The following is a 5,902-nucleotide window of genomic DNA, read 5'->3' on the forward strand; positions in this document are numbered from 1 at the left end:
GGAGTTTGGGGTGGGGGTTGGCAGTGTTAAGAGTGAAGTGGAGTTTTTGAAGACGATGGGTTTGAAGTTCTAATGTGACAGAAGGACGGTAAAATGTGCAGAATTTGACTGCTGGGAGTTAAAGGTGAGAAATGCCGATAGAAGTGACTGTTGGGATAATTTTCTCAAAGAATGTAAAGGTCATGTCGCCTTTTTCTGCTCTATGAGCCGAAGTTTGAGTGCGTGTGTGTGTGTGTGTGTGTGTGTGTGTGGGGGTGTGTGTGTGTGTGTGTGAGGCGACACTGTAAATCACAATCTGGGCTAAAAGGAGCAAACCCCATGGTGCCTTTGTCTTGTGATTCCCCGCGGACAGCAGTCTCAGAAGAATTGGATTGAAGCCACCTGCGCGCCTGTAAAGCCACCATTTGGACACAGGATATAAGCTCCTTTTTTTTTTTTTTTTAAACAGGATTGTGCTCACGCACATGAAAGACCTGTCCGCTTCTCTTTGCCTCGCTTTTTTGGGCACTTTTGAGAGCAAAATGTGATCCACAGATCTCAGGTGGAGTAGCTGTTGTGGCCTTTGAGGATTTCTCCACAGCTGACTCCTCACTTCAGATAAGAAGAAAACCTGCAAAAACAGAGCTTTAAGAAAATAAAAAGACCTGAAAAGGAAAACAAAATCTTATGAAGAAAGTAACTCCTTTCATTTCTCTTTCTTATAAGGCCTTTGAAAATAAGAATTTTTCCTTAATCTGTCTTCCCTGAAGAAATAAAGTTTAAAAAAAACAATAAAAACAAAATGTTTTTAATAGCAAAACAATCATAGTTTGAAAAAACACATCTCAGTGACTAGAATTTTCCTTTTTTAAATTAGAATTTTAGTTTTTTTTGCTTATTTAAAGAAAATCTACCAATGGAAAAAGACATTTTGACTTATTTCTAAAGCTACATACTCACCAGACATTTGATACACGGTCAAGAAGCCGCTAAACGCACATCCTTAAACGCGCCTCAAATGCCTGGTTCTGAACTTTTAGCCAACGGTGTTCACACTGCACATGCAGGGAGGGGCTTCTTCTCTTTTTTAACTGTTTACTAGTGCATATCCACCACCTACAGTTGGAAGACGCTCGCTGCGAAATATCAAAGCGATGCAAATGTCGCGATTTGGGCAGGAAATGGAAAGGGTTCGGTTCATGGGTGGCGTCTTTGCAATGGCGGATATGGATTACCATCATGTCAGGAGAGTGGCGTCGGTTTGATCCTTATTTGAAGAACAAATGACATCATTGGGTTCGTCGACGTCTCTGAAACCACAGGATAAAGCAAATCCATACTGCATTACCGAATCTGAGTCCCTGATTGGTCAACGTTTGACCTGATTTAACTAGCGACGAAAAGCTCAAAAGCAGTCGTAAACACTTGTGCAGCTACCCGTGAGTGTCCAAAACACACGTTTACATAGACTTTTCAAAGAAAGTGTCCACTTGCATGGCCGTTGCCGAGGGCGACGTGAACGCGGCTCGAGGGGTCTGTTTCTGGAGTGCATAAGCAGCATCTTGTATCAGTGAGGGAAATCTTGAACGGCCTGGATAAATAAGCTCTTTCACTCAGGTGTGTTTCTGTTGCATTCACACTGAGCCTAAGCTGTTGTGATCGCTGGGGCGTTTAAGGGAGGGGCCAAACAAAGACTTCAGGGAATGCAAACCCCCACATCCATATTGATTAAACAAATTTGCCACAAATCATTTTACAAATGCCCAGTGGGGGGCTATAGAGGCCGGTGGAAATGCCCCATTCAGGCTCTTTCCTCCCCCGCAGGGCTGAAGCCTGAACTCTTGGCTCGTTTAAGCGTGCTGACAAGCCGTGATCTCCCAGCCATCTGCAGGGTGGCCCGGCCGGCGGCGTCTTTGTGCCTCAGACTCAGGGGCTTTAGGGGTAAAACCGAAGAAGGCTGAACCCCAGAGGGTGAGCATCCTCCTCATAATTCCAGTTCGAGCTCATTTGCAAGGCACACAAACCCCGCTGAGAGGCTCAAGATGACACGGCAGAGAGAGGCCGGGTCATAATGGACATTTTTGTTGATGGGGGGGGGGATGCCTTTTTTTTTTTTTTTGTCTCCACCTCTACTGACGGGGGAAAAAATGATTCCAAGAGCAGCACACGGACAGCTGCTCGCTGTGATCATGCAGTAAATGTAGGTAAACACGCCTCCCTCTCCTCTTTGTGAATGAAAGTGGGCGGAGACAGCAACGTGGAGCGCGTCTGTGAGTGGAGCGGGGTTTCTGAACGCAGGTGGGTGTGTGCACATGCTTGGGTACATGTGCTGAGCAACTGCAGCGCAGGGGAGGGCCCTCAAGAACTGCACTTCTTTCTGCTTCGTAAGGCCTCTGACCGCAGAATGAAACACGAGCGTCTGATGCCTTTTTTCTCATAAAAAAACCCGGGTCTGTGCAAATGAAGAAGCAGCAGCCTCCATCTGTCCCTGCACTACAAAAATTAGAAGTAAAAAATGATTAAAGTAGAAAAATTAATAGTAAAAAAAATCTGACAATGGGGTAAGAGAAATGAGTTTTCTTATTTTAAAGACAAAATTCTAGTCACTCTTTTTTTCAAACGAAGATTATTTTGTTATTGAAAAACTTTCTTGATGAGATTATTTTTCTTGCACAATAAAAAAAAAAAGAAGACATTTTTTTTCTTGAAACAAGAGTTATTTAACATTCTTCAGATTAAGTTTTTGCAGAAGGGACATTCCTCTCCTCTTTACAACCCCAAACAAATGATTAGCCCCTATTATTTTAACTGCTTCCAGTCACTTCAGATCTCCCTCGACCCCCGAGTGCAATCAAGGAGAGAATTGGCAGCTTTGATTAGACCGTTTCCTCTTTTCCTTTTAGAAGTTTCAAAAGTTTTCTTTTTTTTTCCAACTCTCGATTAGTAGGGGTGTAACAATTCATTTTAAGAAAGGTTCGATTCATGTCATTATAAGTGGTTGCAGATCAGATTCATAGTCGATATCTGTTCATTTTGAACGATCCGATTCACAGACCTAAAATGGATCCAGGACATTTGTAGCCAAAAATTCAACCAGTGTGACTCAGACAGAAACACTGAACAGTGCAGGTGACGTTTTTCTGCCCTACAGGGTGTACTTAAAATTTTTTTTTTTTTAAAGCACCTTATTCATGGATTTGTTCTGGTTGTGTTTACTGATGTTGACATGATTTTGAGAGGCACACGGTGTTCTGTACAAATGTTTAACAAATAGTCAGTTTTTTTAACATGTTACCAACCAGGTTGGGTGTTATTGTACAAACGCTAATGTGGCTAACGTGTAGCAGTGTCAGGCTGTGTTGTTGTTGTTTTTTTTTACATTTTAGAATGGAGGGAGTTAGCGTATGCACAGCAACATTTGTTTTAGCGGTATTTGTCAGTTTTTTTACATGTTGCAAATGAACGCTGGGCTGACGCTTCTAACATGGCTGACTTGTGGCGTGTTACAATCAAGTTCAAGAATTACTGTGAACTCAGGTAGTGAAGTCTGACCGACTATCTTTTTTTCTTTTTCCTAGGCGTAATGTGCCTCACAGTTCGATGCGCCTCCTATATTTGAATTTGATTTTTTATTTTGTTTGAAATGGTTTATTTCAAGTAATCAAATAAGAATAATGTACCAAACAATACAATAAGTAGTTATACATTCATACAAAGATGTATCCAACTTAGGATAATTAGACATTAAATTAAAAATTGCTTGGAAGGGAGTGGAAGGAAGCAAACTTATATAATCCCAGCCCTGCTCTACCATAACCATTTTATTACATGCTTTATCATTATTCGGTTCCTAACTTCATAGCATCTGCAGTTTAAGTATCAAAAGTTCTAAATATGTGCAAATTATTTTTCATTAGGAAAAATCATGAATCAATTTTTGGAGCAAGTGAAGTGATATAATTAGGGATCAATCATTTTAATAATCTTCAATAATTGATTAAGCATTTTTAAAAATTACAACTATAAGGTAATGCAGTGAAATAAAAGGGTCCATATTTTGAGCATTTTCCAAGGTTGGGATATGACATAAGTTCAAAAATAGACCTAGAGATAGATTTATGGACGGCGTGCGCCCTATGGTACAACCGATAACAATACAGGTTAAAAAAGATTAAGATTTACTTGCTACTTCCACTGTTGTTTTTTAACATAAAAATAATACAAACAGAGCATTCATAGAACGTTATACCACACTGTTATAAAGTCCTGATTATTTTTGGGGTGTGTGTAGTCCACTGGGATGATAAGGTGGAAAAGCGCTATATAAGTATACGCCATTTACCATAATGTCACATACAAGTTCCGTTTAACATTTTGACATTATTGTGAAATAAAACCTACCATGCCTCAATACAAATGGTATTTCCAATATTAATACAATTGATTTATTTCATTTAGAAAGGATTTTATAATGGTATACGTCGATTCGATCAACAACTTGTCTCAGACAGATCGATGTGTTTGGATCGAAGGAAAAGAAATTCATTGATGAAGACGATGAATCGTTACACCTCTATTGATCAGGAATGAATGGGAAATCTCAGTCACCCGCAGACAGAAACTATAAATGCCCAAAACAGAAACTCGATCCAGCAAAGGCAGGAGCATCGCTCATAAATTCGCCAAAAGAGCCAGCCAGTTATGGGATGGACGGCTCTGCTGAACACAAATTCTACTGATTTGTGTTCATCTGTGATCTCCTGCAATTGTGGGGCCGGGTCAAGTGCAGCGTTCATAAAACCTGCTCATATACGGGTTTTACATTACCAGTAAAAAAACAAATGGCTGTCATCTCAAAAATGGAAGGACAGCAGTAGGTTTTTCTGCTTCCACACAGCTGCTTTGAGTTTAAAAGACATAAAATCAATACCTTTTTTCTTGTTTGCTGATGCTCTGAGGATATGTTGGCCACCAGTCAATAGTAAGCTGCTGATGTAGGAGGCTAGAATTTTTTAGAGCAAAGTCATTCTGAAGTTAATTCCATTAAATATGTATAATTGCAGATGATCTTTTCATAATTGCCTGCATGAAAAACATCATCAACATACGTTTTTCAGCTTGGCCTATGGAAGTTCTCCACACAATGAGATAAATATACTACGCAGTCTTGCCTGCAGATTTTTCTCATAAAAAAACCCCTTTGATAGTTTAGCCATCTGGCGGGAGCTGAAAAAAATCCTCATAAAAGAGGCCCGAATAAGGTCAGGGGTCACTACCTCCCCAGGTCAGGGGCCCTGAAAGGTTGTAATAGTGGACTTTACTAAAGTTGTCAGCTCAGATCTCTTTGACAAATTAAAGCACATTCTTGTTGTCGTAGTTTTTTTAATCGACTGTTTACTTACAGTGACAGAAGTAGGGGTTGATTCTAGAGATTTTTCTGAATGGCCATAGAGGTATCAATAGTTTTAGAAGTGCTAAAACCCTTTGCTGAATAAGTCTGGATCTTTATCTTGTCAGTGGAAAACCATTATCCACATGTGGATGAGTAAACAGCCTTTACTCAACACGTAGTACATTAAAGGTGCAGTGACAGCCTGTCATTAACCCTGACCTGTCTGTGTCTCCGTCCAAACGTCCAGAGGATGAAAGGCTCGGCCTGGACTTATCTCACAGATGCGTTTAGCTGACGGCGGTTTGTGTGCCCGCTAACACAATGCAGGCCCCTCAGAAGCACTGATTTCAAGCTGGCTGTTTTTGTGACGAAACCGGGTCTGCGTTTTTCTGGAAATCCACTTTATGGCTCTCTGGTTTTTGGGTGGAGGAACTGTCCAGCCCACACCTGGAGGAAAGTATTCATATTTCAGCCTGTGTGACATGCAAGGCACAAACCTGTCCCTGGAGCTGGATGAGGGTAATAGTATCT

The sequence above is a fragment of the Oryzias latipes genome, chromosome 7, assembly GCF_053564925.1.
Source record: "Oryzias latipes strain Hd-rR chromosome 7, Olatipes_Hd-rR_3.1".
Taxonomy (NCBI): domain Eukaryota; kingdom Metazoa; phylum Chordata; class Actinopteri; order Beloniformes; family Adrianichthyidae; genus Oryzias; species Oryzias latipes.